The 27,952-nt window shown below is 39.8% G+C and overlaps 1 protein-coding gene across 8 annotated transcripts in view; it reads right to left on the bottom strand.

Annotated features, from left to right (window-relative positions):
- Positions 1 to 27,952, bottom strand: part of DLG2 (discs large MAGUK scaffold protein 2) — a 1,049,324-nt gene that overhangs the window by 1,001,419 nt on the left and 19,953 nt on the right. The window lies entirely within an intron of this gene.

Here is a 27,952-nt window from a genome sequence, read left to right as displayed (position 1 = left end):
AATTTGGGGTGTATTTTATTTTCTTTCTGATCTCCTGTCTTTTAGGCTTACTTAAATCCTAATCTAACCAATTTCCAGAAGTAGACAACAGGAATGAAACAAGCAATATTGCCTCTTATTTCCCAGGATTTTTCTAGTCTGCTTGTTTGTGTTCATCCTCTAGGTTTCTTCATAAAGAATCACCAGTGTTACAGCCTAAGACAGGTTGTTTAAAAGATGGACATGCTCAAGTGACACATTTCCTTTGAGATTCCTTTCTGCTTGAATGTTAGAACCAACTAGCCACACAGAAAACAATTTCCCTCCTCTCATTTAATAGGTCTGTGTTGACCACATAAAATGTCTTGAGTACAGATGTACTGGGGGAAGACAAATCCGAGAAAAAAAGTGCCGCCAAATAAACACTATGCACAGAAAGCTGGGAAATAATTTGTAGCTGTACAGATCTGATCATCATTACCAAGATTCTATAGAATTATCCACTTGCTACCTATATGGCAAGCACAGCATCATAGCTGGGGTTACACTAACAATTCCAGTATGGAGAGGAACTTGTTCCACTGGGCATGCTTACCTGCCCCGGGCTCCTACCCAGGCAGCACGTCAACCACCCTCACCAGCACGATGCCCACACCCATGCAGAGACAGAGACACAGGCACCTATGCCCAAATAATTTCTTTTCAGTTACTGTGTTGACCTTCCCTGTGAACTACATCCAGAAAGGTTTGTGTAGTCAAGTGACTCAGAGCTAAACCCATGGAAATTTTAATTCACAGCAGAGGTGAAACAAAACAGAAACCAGAGAAGAAGCAGTCATTCTGCCTGGGAGGTAAGCAAACTGGACTTAACGCAAACACGTCAAATTGGCTATTCCATCTCATAAGTTAATAGTTTAAGTATGGCAGAACATTTTTCTTCGGTGGAGGGATATCTGTTGGCACAGGAAGGAATCGAATTCAGAGGAGTTTTCTAAAGAACAAGCTCCAGGGGTCACCCAACATGTGCAGGATGCCAGGACGCAGTTTTCAGGGGTACAAGGAACACCACCAACAGAACCAAGACTGGCTCTGCATCACCGCTTTTATCTCTGTGCACAGTCACTGCTCCATTCCCACACTGAAAATAGTTGTGTACAACTGTACCTGAGTTGGAATTTCATTTCTCAACACTCAAAACCAATGATTACTATCACAAGGAAGATAAAGCTCTTTGGCATGTTTATAAGCCTAGATTTATTTGGATCTTGTGAAAATGTGGCCAAACACCACTACGCCCACGTTTCTGTACATCTTATTTAGAGCCTGCCTCTGCTGGACTGACCATCTTTTCTTACATTAATTTAAGTTCCTTTAGCTATAGGCATGGAAAAATGCTTTCACAGTCATTTGGTGATCAGTATCCTTTTAAAAATTTATGTAGGTTCTTAATCAATTATGAATCAGAGCAAGCCAATGACACTAGTCACAGAGCTTCCTGTGAAAATTCTAGGAGTTTGCTCTTCCAGAAAGTTCTTGGATATCTCTGATGTGTAGCTGGTAAAACAAAGAAGAAAAATATGCAAATTTATAATTTACTCCTGTTTCGAATATTTTGTGAATGAGCATGAGTCAGGCATTGTTGCATTTTATCCTGCTTGGAGAAAGTGCAGAGCAGTTGACTGAATTCAGTCAAGTTGGATTGATTAACCCAAAGTGAAGGAGATGATGGAAAATTCCAATTTCAGAATGTAGGCACAGTGGAAAACCTGTGCTGTTCACTTGGTAGCTTGGTCAGTATCGCACATTGAAAGCAGGTGGGAACATGTATCTCCATTCCCCCAACTATTTGTCAGCGACTGCCTAGTTCAGTGATACATAAACCCCTTTATATTTTCCAACAGGAATTTGGGAAAGACACCACAGTCTTTTCAGGGCCTCCTTTCCCTCAGCATTACAACAACCCTCTAACATGCTGCTCTCTGGTGTACATGAAATAAAAGTGCACATCAAACTGCCCTGGTTGGCACAGGGATACTTCTTGGGAAGGAGGAGACACAATTCCCAAGGGATTTGCCAGTAATACCCACGGAGCAGTACTGCTGGGGAAGTTAATGTCCAACATTGGATGGACACACTGGTGTTGATATCTGGGCTGGGAATGACTCTGGGAGGACACATCAGGGCGAGGGCAAAAACCTGCCAACGTGAACCAGAATGGCCCAGTTGTTCTCCTGTTTCCCAGCAGCATAGCAGGGAGCAGGTGGGTATGACCATAGAAGAGCTGGTTAGAAAATTTAAAAGGAAGGATAATCCAATAGCTATGGGGTTTTTTCTTTAGACTCCATTAATACTATTGGGTCTCATCCTCTCAGAGTAGACTTCAAAATATCCATAGACATGGTGGAAGCCTTTAAATATCCTGTTGGATGACTTAGGTACATGTGCAGATCTCTGAAGGCCCGAACAAATTTGGTATCTGCTTTTTCTGAACGTCAGTTCTTCATGTACAAAATCTAGCTAATGGCAGCACCCTTTCAGGAGGCCTCTCAGATGGCTATTTTTTAGTCTAAATTGGTTAAAATTGATCAAAAGTCATGAATGGCATCAGAATGAGAGGAGGAAACACAGCAGAACACATTTTACCCATATAAATTCACAAGCACTGGTTTCTTAGGGAAGTAGGCTAACATTTATCTTGTGCTAAATTCACTGCTTCATTTAACCTTAGAATGGAAAACCACTTGTGCTTTCAGAACTGATGTTTTATTATTTCGGGGCCGGTGGGGTGTCAATTTTCTAAAACATATTTAGCTACATTCTGTGGGGAAGCAAAATGTCAGATTTAGAAAACACTGACTTCAAAAGTCATTGTAATGTTTCCTTCTTCTCGTGGTTACAACACCCAGCCTGTCAGAGTTCAGGGAGCATGTGAATGATGCTTTTGGTCATACAATTTTGTTTTAGGTAGTCCTGTGAGGAGCAAGGAGTTGGACTCAATGATCCTTACAGGTCCCTTCCAGTTTGAGAAATTCTATGATTCTTTTTCAGCCAGCAGTCCTTGCCAAATATGAATGTCATTTTTAAATAATTTTGCTTATTTCAGATTTATTAAAAAAAAAAAAAGAAGAAGAAAAAAAATCACTCATTAAATATTTCTCCAGATCAGGATTCCTGAAAATCCCCTATTTAAATTTATGGTTAGTTGAAATCAGATCTACTCCATTTCAGTTAAAGCAATCACCTGTCAGTTCTGCTACATTTTGGATGAGTAACATATAAATAATAACCTATATGAGAACCCCTAACAGAAGAAGAGAGGTACACTGTTCACAGGTTGTCTATACATGTGCAGGTATACTTCTGGAAAGCTTTTGGAGGTCTGCAGGTGACACAGACACTTTGACCTGAAATTACACCTAATGCCACTGCCACTGCCACAGCTCACCACTGACCAGCCATTGAAAGATTGCCATGCACTGCTAGACTGTCACTGATGGATAAATTGCTTTCTTCATATGCTTTGCCCACAGTTTTCCTGATATATCAGGGCTTGTGAAGAATTTCAGTTTCAGTGAAGGCTTGCGGGTAAGCAAACAGCAATAATTTCAAGCTGTCAGGAACAGAATCAGTTATAAGCACAGGCAGCTGCCTGCAGCATCACACCCAAGAAACCATTTGGGTCCTTGTGGTACTTGCTAGAATCCAGACAATGCCCTGTATAAAATCAATGACTTGCTACTGACCAGAGGAAATAAAAAACAAAAACAAAAACAAAAACAAAAAAAAAAAAAGACAAACCAAATTAAACCAAAAAATACACAGAGGGATGTGAAAAAATACAGAGAAATAAATAAAGAGGGAATGTAAAAATAAAAAAAAATAAATAAAAAAAAAACCCCAGGAAAATAGTGAAAAGAAATGGGTTAAAGTATTATGAGTGGTTTATGACACCAAGGAATTTAGGATTTATGTTTAGGATTTATGATATTATGGAATTTAGGTTTTATGGTGTTGAGGATTCTCCTGAAGGCAGCATCCTAGACAAAGAGTTTTATCTACACATCAGATTCATTTCCCTTTTCCTACCATGTCCATGTCTCCATTTATATGTGAAACTAGAAAAGCATAGACAAGTACAATATCATGATTCAAGACTGATATTCCTGTTACTTGATACACCATTTGGCTCCTTCAAACAGTGAAAAAATACATTTTTTGAACCACAGAAGCATTTAATAATGTCATTGTTTCAGATTGCCTTTAGTATATAAACCAATATAATCAGAATTAAAGAGGCACTCTTCCAGGCTATCCCCTCTTTTGTTGAAAAAAAACCCTCCTTGTCTGATCTTTCCACAAACCCTGCCTCACCTTCTTCCTTAGACCATCATTGTAAAAACACTATTGTTGCTGCTGTTTAAAATGTCCACTGAGTCAGCACACTGAAACTTGGAAAGGTATGTATGTACGTACAGAATTTTTTATAACTGACAATATTTTTGCAAGATGCTTAATGGCACTTCTTTCTTTAAGATAGTGTATTGCTGAATCTTTCTACTTTCTATTCACTATGTAACCATGCACATTTTCTGCTTTGTTGGGGATGAAGATAAATAGGCATTTACATTATCTATTGTGTCATAATGGGTAAACATCAGCAAAAACTGCACGGTAATGCAAATCTCGAGGGAATTGTTCTTTCCAAATGTTCTGAATATTGCTCTTATCTTTACGAGCAAGGAGTCTACCTAAGAATAATTCTGCACAATTTCCACACAGGGCATTTCACAGGCTGAATTAGAGAAATTCATAAGTTCTGTTTGCCAAGACCTTTCTTCTGCTAGACGCACAATCAGGGAGCGGTCGAGGTTGGAAGGCAGCTCTGGAGACCACCTACTCCAACCTCCCTGCACAAGGGGGGTTAACTAGATCAAGTTCCTCAGCGCTGCATCCACTCAGGTTTTTAATATCTCCAAGGACAGAGACTCCACTGCCTCTGTTCAACCATGCACACAAGGACTGGACGCTGACACGAAGACTGCATAATCATTGACTTTCACAGCTGACCAGAGAAGCAAGCAAAGGCAACAAAACACATAAAATATGTATGACTTAAATTACAGCATGACTTGCAATTCTGTACTATGCAATCCTGATAACACCCCAGAAATCACTGAAGGCAAAGCATACGTTCTAGTACTGGTTTAATGTGACCTTACGATTCACAGTTCACATGAACAACATCCATTTCATGGTTTCACTCTAATAAAATGTAATGACATAATCTTTTTAAGTATAAATCTCTGTTTTCCTCCTTACGTTTATGAGCTAAGCAGGAACTACAAACTGCATCCTACGACCATGCTTTAAAGAATCCCAAAGGTTGCTAGCTAAAATGCTGCTCACTTGAAATATTCTAGCATATTCAGAAAGAACTAGCTGATGGTTTGTGCTTCTTTAATACCTGGTCAAAAGAAGAATAAGAAACTGCTGTTTCCTAAGTCACCCTGGTCTTCTATCACTAGCTTAATACCATTGTTTAGGCAAAAAAATCGCAATAACATTTACCATCTTAGGAACAAGCTGAAAAAATTCACCAAAAGCCATTTAGAAAAGAATCCAACCCTATCACAAGAAACTCTAACTTTCTGACTCGAGCTATTTGAATGTCTGCTGTGGGAAAAGTTTTGTTCTTTCCTTCAGAGGACAGCTACACCATCCTGCGAGCTCTGAGAAGCAACACAAGCAGAGCCAGGCTGCAGCAGTTCTGACACAGTGGGGCCACCGCTTCTGAATAGCAAGCAGCGATGGGACTCATCATCTGCTCTGCAGCGTGTACGGTGCTACTCAATAGTAAGTAAGGAGAATCAATTTCCTATTGTTTGGATTCATAGAATAGAGTCTAAAAATGTTCAGACAAAATTATGATGCAAATGTTTCCATATGAGAATTCCCTGGTCCTGTTCTGGGATTTCACTAGGGAAAACGTAGCTTTTCGATGCACCAGATGTGCAGTATATTGTGAAATACATAAGCTGGAAGGTGTTTTATGGAGAAATATAGGCATGCGTATTACTTACCATACACAAAGTGGGGAAGATTCTTCACCAGATTATAACACTGCAAATGCATGAAATTATTTTAAATGTGCCAGTGAACAGGAAAAGAATTTGGCCTATTCCCTGTGCTGTGTATTTGCTTAGACTCCGGAGAAAGGTGAAAAGACCAATCTTTCCACTAAATTCCTTTCGAACATAAACTTCATTGCATTCACCTAGCTCAAACATAACTTAGGTTAATGGTGCCACCTGGTGACAAGGCTTACTCGCTGTTCCCATACCTTGTCAAGCAAGAAAAAAGAAATTCATATGCTATCAACCTTCCCCTCGAGAGTAACGCCCCCAAAAAAACTGCATCACCTGCAATAATTACTTGTCCTAAAGAGCATAGTATATTGTACACATGGTAAGAACAATAAACAATCAGAAAGAAAGTATTTCTTAACAGACTTTCATTTTAGACACACTTTGAGTTGCTAGCTTGTGAAAAGAATGCACTTACTAGTACACGAAGGGAAAAGGGAAAAATGGCACTGATTTATCTGAAGCTCCTGATGATGGGGAAGCAGGGCATTTTCTCTTGTTCAAAAACTTCTTGTTCGCTGCAGTGGTGTTAAGACTCCAGCACCACCTGGTAGGATTTTACTACCCCCATGAGTGCAGTCCCTAAACAAAAAATGAGTTATTTGAGCCACGTGCTTTTTGCACCTTACCTGTCAGCAATAACTCACAGGAGAAATTAATTCTGAAGCCAGAAATTGCTCTGTGCATCTCTCTCTGTGTCACAACACTGCTGAATATAATCGCAAAAAGCACCTGGGGCAAGGAGGGGACGGGCATGGTCCTGCCAAGCAGGCTATAATCCCTGCTCAGACAGAGGTGAGGTCGGGGAATGGACCACATCAAAAACCTGAAGCCTGACTGGTACCTGCCAAGGTGTATAACCAACCTTATTACATTGCTTTCTGTCATTTGTATAAAGTAGCAAAGAATTTACATAGGGACAGCTTCAAAATGGTCATATTTAAAAAGATGAGCAGAGGAAAACAATAGAAATGGAGATGGGAGCTTGTATTTTGCAGGAGATGCCTGGGCAGAAAGTGGGGAAACACAAACGACGTTATGGCACCCAGCTTCCAGTTGTTACAATAGTCGTACAATAAAATAGCCAGGATTTGTGTTATGGACCACACTGATGATTTCTCTACAGCTTAGCTCATATTAAAATACAAGATCCCAACAAGAACTGCACAACCACCAGCTTAATTACATTACAGTAATGGCTACAGATGAAACCAGTCATTTAGGAGCCTCATTGCAGCCTAACTCCTACTCATACTAGGATACTGTCCTAGTACACTGTTCACAGTATCCTACTTAGTGCTTACAGTTGCAAACCTGCACAACAATTTCAACAGCACAAATGCTGACTAGTCCTTCACAGTTCTAAAAAAGAGGACATTTAATAGCAAAAAGCTTATCTGAAGGCAGTATACTTGCTTTACGGTTCGCCTTACCCAAAATTTGCTCATTTTTTGCTAAACCCAGAATTTTGGAAGGGCACCTGAAAGTACTGGACAGTTTTAAGGGCATTAGTGTGCTCTTGAATAGAGGAAAACTGCATCCCTTCACCTCCACGACCCTTTACAGGCTAGGATTTCCCTTCTATGGAAACCTAATCAAGGGCCTCCTTAATTTAACAAAATAGGAATATCTCAGCTGAATTATGGATATTCTTCCCTTAGAAGCCTACCTCACATAATACAGTCACATGCTGCATATGCAAATTATAGAAGTATCCATATGCTTCATTTATATGACTATTTAACCAAATTGGCACAATAAATATGTCTAGTTAGATACTTGCAGTAAGTGTGCAGCTGTCTGGAAGGAGGTACAAAATCACCATCAGTGAAATCCAAACTGCAGCTGTCATTAATCAAAGCTCTGCCCTTGAACATTCATCATTGCGATATTGCCGTGACAAAGTGGACTTTTACTGCCATTTGGGACAGGAAGATTTTACTTCCTTAAAATAATTCAGGTTCTCTAGTGGTGCAGATGCTCTGAAAAAGCCAGTTGTCATGTTTGCTCTCAACATAGCAAATAAGCAGAGGAAAAGATCATCAAAATATGATAGAACACTAAAACGATCTGTAAGATGCTGCATATTTAAATGCTGAATTTTTGCATGGTATGTACAAAATCCCTATTGAAGTATTTGTGTTTAATAGAAATAATTGATTTTCTAGGATCAATGAACTGGAGATAATGTAGGCAGGAAAGATTGATTGTTAGGTCAAATGAAGATTTTTACAGTATTGAAAAGGTGGGGTGGAAGGAGGTTTAGTCAAGATGAGGTTCCATTTCTAAAGATATACCATTCACTACATCCTTTGATCAGAAAAGAGCAGTGGCTGTCAAAATTATTCACACCCACTGGATTGACAGTGAAGAAGAGGTTTGCACAAGCTCAGGGAATGAAACCAGAGCAATCCAGAGAGCTTCTTCATGGTGAATATGGCCAATACTCACATCACAGAATCATAGAATGGTTTGGGTTGGAAGGGACCTTTAAAGGCCATCTATTCCAACCCTCCAGCAATATGCAGGGACATGTTCAACAAGACCAGGCTGCTCAGAGTCCCATCCAACCTGACCTTGAATGTTGCCAGGGATGGGGCATCTGCCACCTCTCTGGGCAACCTGTGCCAGTGCCTCACCATCCCCATTGTAAAAAAATTTCTCCCTTCTATCTAGTCTGAATCTGCCCTCTTTTAGTTCAAAATCATTGCCCCCTGTCCTACCACAAGAGGCCCTACTAAAAAGTCTGTCCCCATCTTTCTTATAAGCCCCCTTTAGGCACTGGCAGCTGCTCTAAGGTCTCCCCAGAACCTTCTCTTCTCCAGGCTGAACAACCCCAACTCTCCCAGCCTGTCTCCATAGGAGAGGTGTTCCAGACTCTGAGCATCTTCCTGGCCTCCTCTGGACTCGCTCCAACAGGTCCATGTCTTTCTCATGCTGGGGCCCCCAGGGCTGAGCGCAGCACTGCAGGTGGGGTCTCCTGAGAGCGGAGCAGAGGGGCAGAATCCCCTCCCTTGACCTGCTGGTCACACTGCTTTTGATGCAGCCCAGGATCTGGTTGGGTTTCTGGGCTGCTTCAAGGCTCCGCTTTACGTAGACTATGAGACATCATTCCTTTTCAAAGATTAACAACAACTTTCCAAAGATTTTGGTTTTCATGTGTTGTTAGGCCTTATTTTGCATGCATTGACTAGCAGTTAACCCAGTTTCTTCACAGACGTGATATTTGTCCATAGAGACTAACAGGCCAGTGGATCTGCTTGGATCCACTAAAATCAAATCTAGCCACAAGAACAAGGTTTTGGGTAGCTGCCATCAAGCACATTATTTAGGCTAAACAAATGATACACTTAAATAAGATCAATGGGGACAACCTGCAACATCTGAAGAAGTGTCTCAAGATCTGTTCTGACAATGCCTGTGAGATCTCTCCCAGCATCCTCAAGATACAAGCTATGCCATGTAAATTACACATCCTTGGGACCATCTTCTAGCACTGAGCTCAGATTCATACTTCAAAACTCTCCTATCCTCCAGAACAGAGCAGCCACATATGCCAGTTTATGGGGTTGATCCCTGGGCTGTGAATTGTTTGGAAAACACTGGTCAGATGGGCCAAAACCTTGTCAGAAACCATTCAAGCAATTTTACAGTATAGATGATCGAGTCCCCCCATATGGAAACATTCCTGTTCCCAGGTTAATTCACTAATAAAGAAACTTCCAAATAGGATTCAGCTGTCAATAAGTTCTCAGAGAATGGTTTATTGAAGAGTGTGCACATGGGCAGTTTGTTAACTTGCTGGAAATCGCTGCTCCTGCTTGCCTTGCAGTGACTTTCTGATGTAACCATGCTCAGAGCAAACTACTGCAAACTTTCTGACTGCAGCTGCTTCTGCGACTGCGAGCCATCTGTTCAGTCCTAGCGTTTGTGTAGACTGCTTGCACATGAGATCTGCACCACTTTACTGGATGCTGTTTTATGAGAACATTAACCGGTTCAGAAGAAGCAGAGATTCCCCGTCACCCTTAGCTGTGCAGTAACCCACCAAAGGCTGCAAGTTCACTCACAGTGCTATCGAGAGCCTTTAAGGCTATAACCTATGTACAGCAAATCCTTGAAGTCTTTTGGCTGCACTATGGAAACCGTGCTTCCAAGAAAAACGCGGTGTTTTAAGCCAAGAATTACTGTAAACCTATCATTTAGTGAAGGCTTCCACAAAACCTTGTTCTTTGCCCAACACTTGTCAAATAGCTTCTGGTTTGGGAAAAAGCATTGCAGTTTGTGACACGGTTCTAGTATACAGCAACATGCAAGGCGCAATGGGCCCGACTACCATGTCCCTCATGTCCAGTGGTTTTCAGGGAAGGCAATGAAGAGGAATGTTCTCTGAGGCTCTTTTGCAGCAAAAAGAAGAAGTCTAGCAGAGCAACTACCTCAAGCTATAACATTATCCTTTTCATCATGACTATTTTCGTACGACTGTTTTCAAAGAGATGATGAGGACTGGCACTGTAGAAGCTGGAGGAAGTTGACAATTTGAATGAATGACAATCCTAAAAACTGTGTTTGAGAATTGTGAAGAGAAGATTTCTATGCAGGAACATCCATATCTCCTGTCCTTTGGCAGGGCTTAGCATGTGTTTGCCTTCCATAATGATACAAGTGCTGTTTCAAAGGAAGGTTCTTTCAGAAACTTTCACACCAAATTTATTTGAGTGCAAAGCTTGTAGGATATGAACTCTGACTGAAAAAATCTTGCATTTCTTGTATTTATCCTTAAAAGTGGTGCTGAATGACAGCACTTTGCCAGCACTGGTTATCTCACAAACCTGATGTAACATTATGATGCAACTCTTACGACAAGTTATTTATAAGTCTATTCAAATTTGTAATCCACATTGAAAATGTGTTTATCCCATTGAGGCTTGAGTATACATATCTTAGCATTCCTGTGTCTTCATCTTTAATCCTTAACTTACCACCTACACTGCTTAGCGAAAGGTCAGTTGTGGCCCTTTTGTTTACCCAGGTGTCCTCCACCACCTTTAGGGCTGTCTTGATTTAATGCCAGCTCCTCATTGAAATACATAATACATCTGCATCATTACAGCACTACTACTGTACTGTGCCTCAGCCTCGTCCCAATTTCTCCAGAGATCCATCTCCTCACCACCTGAAAATCAATATACAAATCTGGTGTTTGACAAAAGGCCAGTGGAGTTCATTTCTTAGACCTCTCTTTAGTGAAGATAAAGCCAACCTGCAAGAAAACAGGGTACAAAGAGAGAAATGCAGCAGTTCTCCAGCTGCACGGCCTTCTTACAGGGACCTTCACTATGTATCCTAATGCCACACCGGGAAAGCGTAAATGCTGTATGCCAATGCCAAATGAAACCCCACAGCACCCTGGAACTTCAGGAGACAGTTGACATCCAGGGGCTGAGGAGCAATATGTCAAAGAAGAGGTGACTCCCCAAAAAAGGCGCACATCCCACCCTTCCATCTCAACTGCCGAGGCAAAAAGTGAAAATGTAGTGAAGTCAAGAAGATACTTAATTCCCAATCTCTTTTTTTAACTTTACTAGCTGGTTCTGTTGATTTTCTCCTTCAACTGAAATTTTGACAGGAAGAAACGATCTTGAAAGCAAAGGTCATGAGTGATGTAAGAGATAGTAGAAAGGCACCCCAACGGGAAACTGGTGCTTGGCAGTAAGTCCCAAGCTAAAAAGTCTTACATGATAAACAAAACACTTAGGAAAGCTAAACAAATAGTGCTTGTCCCTCACCTTCCCCAGAGCCCTGGCAGTGAGTTTATCTCATTAAAGTACTGGATGTTCTTATCCAACATTTACAGTCCTATTTTTAGGTTACTCTAACAATTCCTATAGTCCCAGCCAAGCAGCCAGTGAAAGATGTGTGTATTTTAATTTGTGTGGAGCATCAACTGGGATTCTTATGTTGTCACCAAGACACTTCAGTTAATCCCCAGGAATCACCAACAAAGCTGTTGAGAGACCTTGTCCTTCTCTCAGACATGCAACCTTTGCACCACACAGAGGACAGATTTTCTTGGCTTGATGCTTTGTGTGTCTACAGCTCATATTATTTAACTAAAGAATATTGAAACCGGTGCAAAAAATTCCATTGCACAACTGGATATAACCTCCCAGATAAAGATGGTTCCTTCTCCTTCAGGAGTACCTGTTCAGAAAAATAAGGGTATTTCAGAAACAATGCCAGCTCCAGCCAGGAACAGATTTTTTAAAGCATGTTTTAAAGCAGTAGTTGTTTTCACTGTTATTGTATGTTTGTTGTTGTTACTGTTTTGCTTCGCCTGAATTCTTAGTACACAGTTCAGCCAATCTAACCAGGTCATCTCAGCTTAGGCAAACACGATCTCCTGCTTTCAAAGGCACCTCTTTCCATTGCCTAGAGAATGACACCCTTATGGTTAGGGGTATAACTCTCATTCTAATGGCCAATCCAATTAAGGTGCAAATTATGTGGACTGAATCTCATTACAGTTTCATTTGGCCTGTGGATAATGCACGACTCTAGGCTGACCTCTGCTCCTAGCTCAGCTCACAGAAGACTGGGAGCTAAACACAATCGGTGGACCCTACCTCGCTGGTGGCTGGGATATAGCAAGTTTAGTAGAATATTAATAAAATACCTGGGTTTAATTTTGTATTCCTGTTAAAATATTGATCCTTATTGCATTAGAATCCATGAAGCTGTTTTATTCAATCATAATCACTCAAATTTCATGTTACGAACAAGTACCACCCAAAGTAAGACCGGCAGTAAAAAGTCTCATAGATGGCAGCTCCATCCACAGACAGACATACATTTGTCCAAACTATAAGACAAATAATTTTCAGTAATTAACAGATTTGTAAAAATAACAATTTGTCACGAACAATGCAAAAATAGACCTACTTATTTATTAATAATGTACATTAATAACATATATATTAATAATATATAACCAATTATAGCTCATTGTTCCCTCTTATTTTCATATGATCCAATTTCTAATGACTGCCTGCCATTTTCTGACTCTCTCTTGCTCTAGATGGGTATTATATCCCATCTTCCACAGTGAAGATAATAAAATGAACAAGAACGGTGCCTTGACTGGGTCTACATTCTCTCCAAGAGAATGGAGGCAGACAATGTTTTCTATTATAACTTGAGCCTGACAGCCTAAATCCAGATGAGCTCATGGTATGATGTAAGCTTTGGATTCCTCAGTTGAGCTCCATGTTCAGTCACAAGCGTCCTACAGGCTCTTGGGTCAGTCACTAAAGCCTTTGTTCAGACCAGCTGCGTTTTGCAATCTGTAAACAAAGTCTCAGCAGAGCCGTTATCAGCTGGGCATCACGCCACAAGGACGGGACACCTTCAGACATGGACATTAGATGCCTCCTTCTCACCAGACACACATACTTGGATGCTGCTTAGGTGTCAAATGGAGACACCCAACTGTAGCCAGATGCACGTTTAGGGAGCACTGTACACACAGACACGTAAAACTCCTTTTTGATGACGTGGGGAGTATTAGTTATCTCCCTTTTCCAGAGGAGGGCTGTGAAGGTGTGGTCTTCACTCCTCTGAAGATCACCTAAATCTCTCAGATTGGTCATTCTTGTTGCAAACTCAGGTATCAACTCACAAAATACAATGTTGACCTCACATAACACATCCATTTTAGAATGCTTTATACACCCTGTGTTATGAGCAAAAATTAACAGTCTAAAAGGGCTTTCTAATTCCTCATCTAATGAGACTCTATAGAGGAAAGCAGCTGGAGCTACTGCTCATAACCACCTTGCTATAATTACAAGATAAGCAAAAGAATTAGGCTTTCTAATCATAATAAATTACCAAGCAGAAAACGTAATAAAATCTAACAAGGTCTCTTTATATTGCATTGCATTAATACAACCTCTTTTATATTACCATCGACAGCAAAATGCCATGCAACTAATTAAGTGAAGACCGTTTTTTTTTTTTCAGGTTAAGTAGAGCACCTACATTTCTGCAATTATTTTACCTTTGGAAAGCCTGTCCTGAATCTGTTCCCCTTCAAAGATGGGAAGAGAAATCAAGTCAGCATTATAGCAAGTTTTGTGGCATCGCTCTTAAGTGCATTTAGCAAATGGTCTAAACAGCCAGGTAAAAGAGCTCTAAATAAACAAACAGTGCTTTGCACAACCATAGTGCTTCTCATCCAAGGACTTCAGTGCATTTGATAAATATTAATTAACTTACATACTGCTGCTTTGAAGTAGGCAAGGGATATATTTAAGTATCACTTTCTTTGCTACTGAAATGCATTCCTGCTTTGTTCTCTTGTGCAGGATGCAACAGCTGTTTAACAACACACATGAATATTAAACAAGAGTTTTAGAGAAGAAGTAAGGAATGCTTAATCCAAAAGAAACCCCAGAGGGATTTACATGTGTAGAAAGCAATTACTTAAAGCAATGGCCCCCAGACTCTGTGGGTGATTTTGTTCTCCTTAAGCCACCTCCGTTTTAAATTTAAATTTGCTGTGGCTGTTAATAATATTGGAGGATCTTGCAGGCAGCCTGTCCCCTCTGAGCTGCAGAGAGGGGAACACTGGCACAAAATCTGGGCCAGAATTGGTAGAATTTTGCTTTTATACTAACAAAATAAGCCAGGCAACTTAGGCAATCATAGCACAATAAGATTTTGGCTTTCTGCTGCTGAAAGAGGGTATGAATAGCTGGTTGAACTTCAGAGGACTCAATAATTAAGCCCTCAAACAGCTATTCTACCCACCCAAACACCGCCAAACTGATGAGACCTCCTGTTCAACACATCCCACCCAGTACCAAGTGCCCCATGCTCAGCAGCAATGGTCATCGGCTGGCTCAGGGTTTCTGCCCCATCTCTCTGTGTGGTGGCATCAATGGGTTGTATGTGACGGGGTGCGTCTCCTGCTAGTGCAGAGAATTCACCACCCAGAACTCACAGTTGTGGGGAGAACTGTGATTTGCACAATGGCACCTCAGCCTAATGTCCTGCACGGTGGGGAAACCTCTTTACAATCTCACAGTGCATCGCCTACTGAATACCTAGCTGGGTCAGCATGGAGACTTAAGTTCTCGCTTGGGCAGATGAAAACTATTAGAGAAGATTCAGATTTGTAACAGGACAAGATGCACCAAGCAGCTATTCAAAAACAGCAACAGAGACGTTGTTGTCTGTGCAGCAGAAACGAAATGGAAAGAACAGACAGCTTTCCTTTACCGTGGCACAGCATCACCAATCATTTCTTGTTGTGCCAAAAAGAGAAGGCGTTTTAAACAAGATTGGCATTACTTTGGTATCTAGCTGTATCTACAAACTTCTTTGCTATTTCAATAACCTCTGTTGGAAGGGGTGGAGACATTTTGCCAAGGACATCTCCAGAGTTATCCCTGTAACTATGGCATTTAAACACACTTTGTGTACCTCAAATACACTTTTTAAAGGCCTTTCCTAAACTGTAGTTGAGAACTTTAACCAGCTAGCCCATTCTGATAGGCTATCCAAATTATTTGCTTAGTTTTGCACCAAATCTACACCAGCGCTTCCAGTTTCAGTATTAGGATTATATTAACAGCTTCACTTGTACTTATTTATTAAGCAGAAACAATTCTGGCAGGCAAGCCAAATATTCATCTTAATTGAAAACATCACATTTCCATTTATCCATCATATTAATAAATGGGGTCACCAGATGGCCCTTTAGGATCATTGAGCTGAGTTAGGCTTCTTGGGTCTTATGTTCCTTGTGTGCTTTACCGCAAAGCTAAAAATCCATAACATTGCCAGCACATCATATAAAGCATTTTTTCCTGCGCTGGCACCCTCAGGTGACCAAAATACCTCCAACAAAAACCTGAATTACACAAACACAGAATCCTTTCCTGAATCAGGTCTCCCCTATTCACAACACATGACAGCAGATATGAGTGATGCACCATGAAGCAGCAGCAGAGGAACTTTCCATTTGATGTGCATTAATGAATCCACTTCCCTAAAAAGAATTTATTTCTTAGAAAGATCAGGTGTCTCTTAGTGAGCGATTAATTTTACAGCCAGGTATTCAACCTGCTAGATGGGTACTATGGTAACATTAATCACCGTTTTATATAGCTAAAACTTGACCTAGCAGAATATTAGCATCTTTCTCCTCTTCAGTGTTGAGGATTGGGAACAGACCTTCATATGCCCAATTTGAGAGAGACCATACTGGACAATACTTTGCTTGACCTGACAGTAACTCTCTGTAGGGCCACTACTCCCACATTTCTACAGAGGGCTTCCCAAAAAAGGAAAGCAAATCTTACATATTTTCCTAAATCCGTTAATCTTCTGAGCACAAAACCATTCTAGATCCCCACCCTACGTTCAAGAGATTTGTATTTCATTAAGATATACTCCACAAAACTGTACTCTGAGCATGTGCTTGGTATTTGGATGAGGTTTGGTGGTGGTGCATTTACACCACCTAGTACGTTGGAGGCTGATCCATAGGTAGAGCATGTACACACTACTACAACATGGATCTCAAATGGGCTTACTCATTTCTACATTGACAAATCCTCCATACTAGCTTCCTGGACATATTTATCTTTACCTAAAACTAGGCAAATAGTTGGACAGCTACTGAATTAACACGAACAGATGCTGCTGAGAGATGTGGTGTTCCTGCTTGCTTTGGCATCATGGCTAGTTGAAATTTTTTTAGCAATTCCAAAAAACAGTCAATGGCTGGAAGAGCATTAAATAATCCTGACTTGGAGTTCCAAACACGGGGAACTCATAGGTATTCACAGGATAATCTTTATGCAGTAAAAGATAAAGCATACCTGTCAGAAGGACCCTTACACCACATAGCAATTTTTTCTCTGATCTCACAAAAGCCCTAGTGATACTCAGAAGTCACTATACACTTCTGCTAAGCAATCCATAACATTTTGAAACAGAAAACACTACGCTTGCCGTGGACAAGATAAAATAATACCAACCGATATGTTTACTTGAAATCAATGTTACCACAAGATGTCACTCTAAACTTTATTTACGGAAAGGGTTTGAGAACTTCAAAGAGATCAAAGTTACTTTTCTCCAAGTATATTTATTTTCTTCCAAATTGTATTTACAAAACTTAACACATAAATCAATTGCTTATCAGCGAAAAAAAAACCAAACAAACAGCTAAACAAATGTGAGAAATAAAGTCTACCATGCCAAAACTCATTGGCAAATGCTCAGAAGGCAGGCTGGGTAGAAAATGATGATAAGAATAAAAACAGAGCAGAATTTTGGTTAGAGGTTAAAGAAGAAAAAGAATTAAGTTACAGTACACTATATTGCAGTTCAACACTGGAGATTAAGAATAATTCAAGAAAACGCAAGCCTTGGGAGAAAATAACCAGTACACAATGCAACTCCGTCTGTCCCTCTGTCTCACTATAATTAGGTTAGATTTCTCCTACTATCTAATTACTATATGTTTTGAAAGATACTCCCCCACAACAGTTCCTCCTACTACCTGCAGGTACTTGGATTCTGGGAAGACTGAATCTCCTAACAAATCCCCTGATGAAAATGAGCATTCATATATATGAATATGTATGTGTAAAAATATGCAAGTATATAATGTATGTGTATATATATATATAATATTGTGAATATATGCAATTTGTGTGTGTGTGTATATATATATATATAAACAAAAGCAGAATATGGGTGGGAGAAGAAAACAAGGTCACTCTTGAGCCACATCCCCACCTATCCGCGGTGGAGGCAGGACCAGCCCAGGGCATGCAGCAAGGCAGGTGCAGAGCCAGGACCTGGGAGAAAGCACCCTGAGCAAAGCCGCTCCGACACTTCCATCATCAGGAGCTCATAAAAAATTATGGCGATCCCAATCCCAGTACCTCCAAGAAATATGCCTTCAAAACAGTTAATTTGCAGAAGAAAACCATCTGTTTCGTGTAAAACATCTATCTATTGGGACGAAAACCAGATCTAAGAGAAAGGAAATAGTACCTTTGGCGGTGTTGGCATTTCCATTAGCTCAAGCAGCAAAGGCTGGTGTGAAGCATCCAACAGTTTTGACCTCGCTTTAAAATGTGTGCTATCAACATCATCACACACTGCAATTTGTGATGAGAAGCTCTTTTTACCATCCTTAAAGTCTTGGAAATCACTGTGTAAAATTAACTTCAAAATACTGGTAAGGTTGTAAAGGTAACTCCCAATGTTAGAAAGTACCATCATTGAAATATATGGTCACACACCGTTTTTGTCTCTGCTCTGACACTTTATTCAGTGTACCGAATGGGCCTGCGCCAGGGAAGCTGTCTGAGCAACCTTGGCACCATTTATCTAAGGAGCTGAAAGGCTAAGAGTGATAAGAAGATTTCTGGAAGGTACTTTATCTTAAGAGCATTAAATGCCACCCCAGGAATTAGATACTACCTCTGATTCCTACGGAGTCTCAGTGATGGTCGGGCAGTCACGTAGATTGTGTTTTTTCCCAAAGGATTTCCCATCAGAAGAACCTCATGGTTTAAGTGCCAAAACTGAGACAATGGGACAATCTTGCTGGAATAGTGACACCTCTTGTCACAGCTGGAGCTGTGGTCAGACATTAAAATGGTGTCTGTGGTGATGTATAAGGTCAGAAGTGTCTCCAATCAGGTCTCTAAAATAGATTAATTTTTTTACCTCTTTTTCTCAGGGCTTCAGTACCACCTCCGTGGCACAGAGCTGCAGTCACCTCATTATCCAGTAAATAGTGATGGGAAAGCAATGGATTCAATATTTGATTGTGAGCTGAGAGCTGCCCCTTCTGCACACTGAACGAAGCAGAATTTTTGAAGGAAAACAGTTTGAGGTCAAATAAATGAGAAGACTCACATTGTATGCATGTACAGCAATCCAACTCCGATCGCAGACGCTACCTTAGTTATAGCACCACCCTACCTCTGACCACAGACCTAATCCTCTCTTGCTTTGAAATCACACATCATTTCTGTGTAACGTAACACAATGATAATTATTATAAAAGGTATTTTATATTTCTAATGGCTAGGATTTTATGCAATAGTTCCTTAATCCACTACATCAGCAGAAAATCAAACCCACACAACTATGATGACAAAACGGAGACAGGAAAGAACAAATGAAAGACATAAATTCAGTCATCTTTGAAAAGAGCTCACAATTTTCTCAGTGGCAGGTCAGGGTGACAGACACCAAACACAGTTGCAGAAAATGCACCACATGACAGAATAAACACACAATGGGAATGAACAACACAGTCGGCAGGATTTCTTGTCAAGATACGTTTTAATACCCAACAGAGCTCCAAAGTACAGAATCAAACCTGAGCAAACTTCAGTAGAAATCTGAGGTAAATACAATATTCCAGTTACCTCTTACTACACACATATATATATAAAAATTATATAACTATTATATATATGTGTATATATACACAGAAATATATGCATATATGTATATGTAGAATTAACTAGTTAACTTTCATACATCTTACTACCCAGTGCTCAATCCCAATTGCACTTAAACTACTTAAATGAGTGTTTTTCCCTGACTCCTCTAACACTGGAAGCACGGGGTTAAGAAAAAGTCCTGAGATTCCAGAAGAGCCACAAAGGTGGCACCAGGCAACTGATTTGGCTCATTTATAACAGTTTTGAAAACCATAAGGTATAACAGTCTTCAAGCCTAAAATGTTCCTGTGATTTCAAAGTTACCATGCAGTTTCTCAAAAAGTTATATTCACTAAGCAAAAATCCCATCACGGTCTAGCCTAAAATAATTCCGCAGACCAAAACATTAGAGAGGGAGAGCAGCTCTGCTATTTTAGAGACAAAAATAAACATTGGGATTAGTGATGGAACAGCTTGCTTCAGATTATTTTGTTCCATTTTATTAGTAGATGTACAAACTACATTAGCAAGATACAAATCCAGCCCTTCTTTATTTAACGCCAGAAAAAGTAATCTATCTCATTGTTCTTTTATATTCTCTCAGCTTGAAAAAGGAGACTATATTACTCAAAATAAAACCAGATTATCTAAATGCATCTTTTAATGATTTTTCTCTAGTTCTCATCACAACCAATAATAAAGTGCTATCCCTATTTAATGCAAAGAGAAAGAAAAGCTTCACACTGGGACAGCAGCCACACAGCAACAGCTGTTGCAACTGCATTTTATCAATTCTAATTATGCATGGAACACATGAGGCCAAGACACACTTAAAAAAAAACCAAAAACAAAAAACCACTACAGGAACAAACCCCAGCTTTTATTCCTTGCTGGATATTGAAATGTAACAAGCTCAATAATTATCATATTGCTCATATTAAAAACTGATCTTAGAAACGGTTTATTTCCAATGCACAGCTTTTGCATTTCCAATGAGAAAAGTCCACAAAGCTTCTGAAGTCCTTGTCTGAAATGTAAATGCTATCATTCATTGGTTAAAAGGCAGCAAAACATGAGCAGAGGGTTGCATTAGGATTACAAGTGATTATGTATTACCTAGGTTGTATCAGTGCTGTAATCGGTTTCTTCTTGTACGCAGGTAGGCTGAGAATCCAAACACAGACCTGGGCTGGGATTCTGAAATTTTCAGAGTCCATCAGCATTCATATCCAGCATCTCTGCGCAATTCTTTAAGGAAAAGGTCTACAGCAAGGATGGGATCCCAGTCAAAATTCCCACACAAATAAAAGATGTCAGAGCTTTGCTTCTGGGTTGAGATCTTTTCTGGTAATTCACAAGCTTTTAATATTTAAATTCTTTTGACTAAAAAACTGATTTGGGGTACCCACACAAGATTCCCACATCGTCACACACATACACCTTCTCTCAAGGTGGAAAATAACTAAATTAATATTAAGAAGTTGTTCTGGGAGGGCTGCTCACATCTCCAGGTTGGCCAGCAAAAATAGGGAGCACCATGCCCTGGCTCTGTTTGTTCCTCATCTCTAACCAGTAAGGCCTCACTGTAACACCCAGTAAGTCCCAAAGAAAAAAGCGATTCTGAGATTTTCAGAGATACAGAAATATTTCAGCTCCTCCATCACGGACACAACTAAGAAAGACTGGGTAACGTTTCAGAGCTCAGTGAAAGTCCCCTCCCTGGATATCTTCAGCCTAGTTTCCCTATAGTAACGTGATGTCTGTCTGTCTTTTTCCTGCACGTGCATCCCTCTGCCAGCTCTCACCAGCTGACTGTGAACCTTCTGCCTAATGTCCGTGCAACTTGATAGAAGTGAAGAAGCCCCATGTCCTGCAAAGGATCTGCAGGTGGCACAGGGTGGGGAGAGTTCGAAGAGCCAGAGAGAAACGACAGTACCGCAGGGGAAACTGCACTGCCATGGAAGCAAAAATAGCGGGGGGGCAAAATCCACTGGAAACCACTTACATTAGATCTGCCATTTAGGGTGGGCTGGGGGAACAACTGGTTCATTCTGTGTAAGCAAACATTTACTGGAGAACCGCGAGGGCTAGTTCCTCAAGCTGGCTGCAATCCAGCCAAAACCCAGCTCGTAAAAAAAAATAAAATAATATCACACAGCTTCAAACCGTCCCAAAGATCCAGCACTGCTACCTTTAGCTCTTCTGAAAGAAAGCACAAATTTGCTTACTAAGAGAATTGGATTTCAGGAATAAAAGCAGCTGCAGCTGTCTTCAGGCAAAACAAAAGCTGCCCTTGAATTTAAATTTCAGTTCTGCTGTAATTTATGCCGCAACAAAGAAAGATGCCAGTTTGGGAAAGTAGGGCTCTGTGCGGAGTAATAACAGGCTTCCCCATTGTCAGAGATGTCATCTGAGCACCCCTCAGATGTGACAAGAGCACTGAAGGGCTTTTGCACATTTCTTTTGCACCTCAACACTCGTAATAGTCAGGGAGGGTTTCAATATTTTTAAATAGAGCTATAGACGAATCTTTATTTCTCAGTCAGGGGAGTACTGTATATAAATCTCTGGAGGAATCATTCCAACCCCAGCAAAGCCGACTGGAGTTTTTTCTTTGACTTTGTGAATGCTGGCCTCAGGCCCTCTGTGAGAGGATTGCCTAATGTCCCTGGGCTGGACCCGGGATTAGCTCCCAAGGAATTCAGTGTCGTTACAGGAGGTGAAATAGCCTGACATGACCAGAAACCAGCTCACTGAGATGAAGTCCAGAGAACAATGACATATGAGGCCAGTGACCTTACATTCAGGAGCACTGTAAGTAGCTAAGTGTGCCGAACACATAAGGGACTAAAAACACCTATTGAGAGCAAGCTTCCTAAGTATGAATAGATAACACCCAGTTGTGCTTTCCTATTGAAAAGTTCCCCAGTACAGAGATTCATTTCCTATCTTTTTGGTCCCTGAAGCACTGACACAGCACAAATTGCTGAAACACGCTTCCTCCTGAAGACTGGGAACGATTGGTACTGGTGAGGGCCATCATCGCCTTAGGTGCTTGCTAATCACGTTCCCTGTTCTGATAGCCTCAACTCCAGCAGCTTTATCAAAAGCCTTGTGAAATGTGGCATTGCCTTGTTTTCTGTGGTGCTGTGAATTTCAAACCTTATGTTCACTGGAAGGAACAAGTACAAAAGAGGTCTTGGTCGTGCATCTGTGAAAAGGTGATTGCAGTGTTTCTTCAAGAGCAATCATAGAAGCAGACAACAGCAGCCTGCAGTATAGATTATTTCTATGCCTTTTGCACAAATCTCATAAGCTTTTTAACAGTGAAGGCTGGCACTACTGTGTGTGACTAGCACTGGATTTTTGAGATGTTGCATGATCCTGACATTTCCTCTGACATCTATAATCATTCTCCAAAACCTACTTTGGGTGCGGGCTCCATCACCAGCCCAGGACGGTGTTGCAGGTCTCCTGCTTTTCTCATCATTTATCCTGCTGTTTACACATCTATTTGCCAGTCCTGACGCACCTCTTTCCCTCTAGCCTCAAATTCCTTCTGTCACTATTTAAAAGGTTTCTCCTTAAACACAACACACCCAAATTCCTTGTCTTTACATTAATTGCCTCTACATTCTTCTTCCCTCTGTATGGTCAACGGTGTCATTATTCTTCTCAGCATGAAAGCCTGCAAATGGGGGGACTTTTTTATCTTTACACTTAGTTGACATGCATGGCTGCGTCTATCAAAATCTTTCCCATTTTTCATTCTCAGTGTTTTCCCAGGGGCACGTTTCAATATCCCATCATTACTCCTATGATAGGTTCCTCTCCAGTTTCTTTCATATCTAAACTATCCTGAAATGTAACCATTGTCCTATATGCCAGGGGAGTTTCGGTCCCAGGTCAAAGTTTCGTAGGCACCAAAGTCAATCAAACTAAGACAAATCCATAGGAAACCAAGCTCTTGACATGCTTCATGCTTACTATATTAAACGTTTGCATTTGTCAATGGCTATGTTTTTTTCAATAGATATGTACATCCTAAAATAATTAAGGCAAATGGGCACTTGCTTCAGCTTTCTGAAATGGCCACATTTTATGTCCTACTCTTATACACTATCCATCCTATAGCACTCTCCAGTAACATGGATGATTGTAAGATACAACTAGACTCCTGGAAGTTTGGATACTAATATATCCACTTAATTCACATGCCACTTAATTTACAAAAACTTTTTAATGGAAAAGTTTTATGTGATTGCAGAAGAACAATCTGACTTCCTTTTTAACTTGGCTTAAAAGACATTATCACTTTTTTTAAAATGGATTGTTATAAAATGGCTTATTTAAAAGTGAGGTGAATGAGGTAATGAGTCTAAAATATTCTTCTTACTAAACACACAAAATTATATACTAAGTCTCTAAATACAGATTGTGGCACAGATGACCAGTAAATTCTGTTATCCTTACAGTAATGTTTACTACAGCAATTTTTAAGACAGGCGGTTTTATAACATCCACGTTATTTTGCAGATATGGCATAATACCCTAGGGGTGGGGGGTGGGGGGGGAAAGGTGATGCAGATTTTAGTTGAAAACATGCCATTTTAAAATTCAGTCAAAGTTACGTAAGCATGAGGAAAAAACATAAGACATGGTTTCAAAGTCCTCAGGAAATACGTCACCCACTGCCGATCCGGTTTATCCGAATTTTAGAAAAACCTGTTGAGATTAGTTTTTACCTAATACTGCATAAGATGATTACAGCTATTTGTGGCACTTTAATTCCTGCTAGAAACAAAATGATGTTTTACAGAGATGTATCTACACACAACAACAAAAAAAAAAACCCAACCCACAACCCTGACATAAACCTCTTTCATCCACTCTCATTCCACAGAACGGCATTCTAAGCTGTAAAATCATGCACTTTTCTTAATGAAATGAAGGCTTGACAAATATGTAGCGGAGGTTTTTAGAAATAAATTGTACTGAACGACGTATCGCATTATAAAAACTGATTAAGTTTCATAAAGATCACAGCAAAAAAAATTATGCTTGGTCATTTTGACATACCCAGATGACTTCCTACTGTCTTTCTTGGTTTTCCGTTTTTCTCTCTGCACAATGCCTCCAAGATACCCCACTATGAGACAATCCCAACAAACGAGGCATTTGGATTTCTGCATGTTTAATTTCCTCTTCCTTGCAGGGTTTTGAAAAAAATTAATGTTCACATCAGAACAACATGTGCTACGATTTGAGAGGACCCTGTGACTTTAATACCATCTAACTGCAGATGACCCTACAAAAAGCAAACCTTCTTACAAGCTCATTACAACAACAGTACCGTGACTCCTCACTGCACACAGAAGGATTGGGAGAACGCTTTTGGTGAAAATAATTTGGAATTAACTTAAGAGTAACGTCAATATCTACGTATGCGTTCTTCCCCTTGCACACTCCTTCTGAAGGGTTTCTCCTCTTCCCTCCTCTTAGAGCTCGATTTTCAAAGCATTGTGTTGGGGCCACTGGAGTGTAAATGGGACTCCAGAGACTGCAGCTCCACATGTCGCTTTGAAAATGTGCCTCTGAGCAACTAACTCAGCTGTAACTGAACACAGCGACTCTAGCAAGAAGTCCAGCAACAAGAACAGCCCGAAGGGAGATGGAGACGCTTTTGAACCCAAATTAAAATGTAAAGGGACAATCCTTCAGTAAGGCTTCTGTAAATCACTTACAGAATTTTACTTCCATATTTGTAGTCACTTTTTGCATGTGTAACATACACGAATGAAAGATATTGAATTCTCTTTTTTCTCATGTTAATCTCCCATTCAGTAGTCAACAGTTAATATCTACAAAACACATTGAAGATGAAAACAATCACAGCCGCAGTGAGAGCCCAAGTTCAAAGATGGCTGGTTGAATCAAATCACACAAGCATAAATTGGAGAACAAAAGGAACTAGAAAACACTAGTTTTGAAAAGGGCCTCTAATTATAATTGTTTTTCTTTATCTTTTCTTGTTATACTCAATTTAAGATATCCTACAGATTTTTAAAGCAATTGGGAGGTTAACAAGAATTGAACACACACTTAAAGGACAGGGATGGTTCCAACAGCTGAATTTTTATGTAAAGGAATCAAAATCTACTGAAGCTGTAGGACTTAGAAAAACTTCATTTGGCACAAAAAACTATGTTAACTTTACGCCTGACAGACATGTGTACTTCCGCATCCAAGTTAATGATTCTATACAAAAATCATATTTTTCTTTAGTATTTACAGCCTAAATATTCAAAAGGTCAATCAATTCTGGATAAAACCAATGTTTGACAATTGTAAATGAGATCAAGTTTTGGAAGGCAATGACTTGGACTCTGAAAATTAAGTCTAATTAAGATTAGGCACTCAAAAATGGATGCTTTCAAGACAATTAGACATTCTGTAAATATAAAAGACAAAGGAACATTAGCAGTACAGAACTTAAAAAGAGACCAGAAGCTCTGCCTTTGGTATTTCTTTGTGTGGTGGTCTGATTTATAAAGGAATGGAAGAAAGTATGATGAGAAGCTAAAACAGATGTCATGGAAGTGAAGGGGTTTATATACTGATTATGCAAGAACCTCATTATCAATTGTGTCATAACATCATCTACCACACTTAAAATACTGATGAGAGGTCATTCTTTTGTATTATTCCAGCATCTAGACCAACCAAATAGCAAAGCAAATATAATCATGACAGACTTCGAACACATCCTGTGATTCCCAAATCTCTTTTTTGTAAAAAGAACCATTTAAGAACAAGGAAAAGACATCCAAAGGCCTGCAAATTAAAATACTATCTAACTTCCATAACACCACACTCCTCAAACTGTCACTGTGACAATCAAAAGATTTCATTTGTTCTTTGGATTCAGCCTTAACGTAGCTATAATCACTTTGTCATTTCTGACATATGTAATACATCAACAAATATTGTGGTGTAGCCACACACAAAGCACACATGTTGTCAGAACACTTTGAAGGATTACTTCAAAGTACTGCAGAAGTAAATGCACAGTTAATATCGCTTCTGTGACTTTTATACTTCTTCAGCACGTACTTCTATATCCATTGTTAGCTTCACAAAAATAAAATGGAAATGACCCATCTTTTTTTCATTCTTTAGTTCGAATCTATTTACAACTATTTCATAAAAATTAGGAATATTTCGTTTTTTAAAAGATACACAACAATTAAAAATTATGTAGGCTTTATAAAATAAATCTAATAACTTTAAAGAAGCTGAGAGAAATTACATGTAAAATAGCACTGACAATTAATTCCATTTGCAGGAAAAGTTAGACTGGTAACATACTTTTGTCATAAATGCTACAGAAATTAATGAAACTCTTCCTAGACCGCCACAGTCTTCACAGTAATAGTGTTGTATTAATGTACTTCTACTTCTATGATATATAATCAAATTTTTTCCCTAACTGTTACCGATTGTAGCTCTGTAGTGAGTACAATGGTACTCTGGCTTCAACCAACCACAGCTTGAAGGTACATGTGCTTGCACAAACATCATTTGTGTTAAGAAATGTGCACTTCAGACTAGTTCTGCACCAAATGTACAGATGTTTGTGAAGGAATAAAACACCAAGGGGCCAATGCAATGTGAGCAAGAGGGCAGGGGGAGGTAGAGCAAGGGCGATGCACAGTTACTGTCACCACTTCCCCTGACTGGCAGCATAGGCACAGCAGCGCACAAAGGACAACAGGGATGCTAAAGCAACCAGGTATGTTCATGACCTTGAAAACATTCTATATAACAACTATATAACAACTTATGGAGGTTATTTTATATAAAGCTCCAAAACACCAAGTGCTTTATTTTGACAAATACCATTATTTGCAAGGTGAAATTGGGACCTTTAAGTAAATGGAAGAAAGACTGCAACATTGCATGAATGGGAACATTCTGCCAAAGGTTCACTGTGTCCTTGAGCATTTTTCTTGACACACTTCCAAGTTTCTTTGGCTGACGCTTTTCCAAAAAACATAATGCAAAAGACACAAAAATTTTAGATGCTACTTGACGCCAGTGAAATCAGTGAAACATTGGCCATTTACCTGTGTGGAGATGGCTTTATCTTCAACTTTGCATAATCAGTTATATCCTAGTCTGGTTCAGTAACTTCCATTAAACAAAGGAAAGTAGCAAGGTTTAAGAACAACCATTCAATGCCTTACCTTGCATTATTTTTTTGTTACTTTTTCTTTCACTATAAAGAAGAAAATTCCTTTGAAATGAGGACAATGAGTTTCCCCCCACGAGAACCTGGAAGGAATA

Source organism: Falco rusticolus, chromosome 2 (genome assembly GCF_015220075.1).
Source record: "Falco rusticolus isolate bFalRus1 chromosome 2, bFalRus1.pri, whole genome shotgun sequence".
In the NCBI taxonomy this organism is placed as follows: Eukaryota; Metazoa; Chordata; class Aves; order Falconiformes; family Falconidae; genus Falco; species Falco rusticolus.
This window is presented reverse-complemented; position numbering and strand designations above follow the sequence as displayed.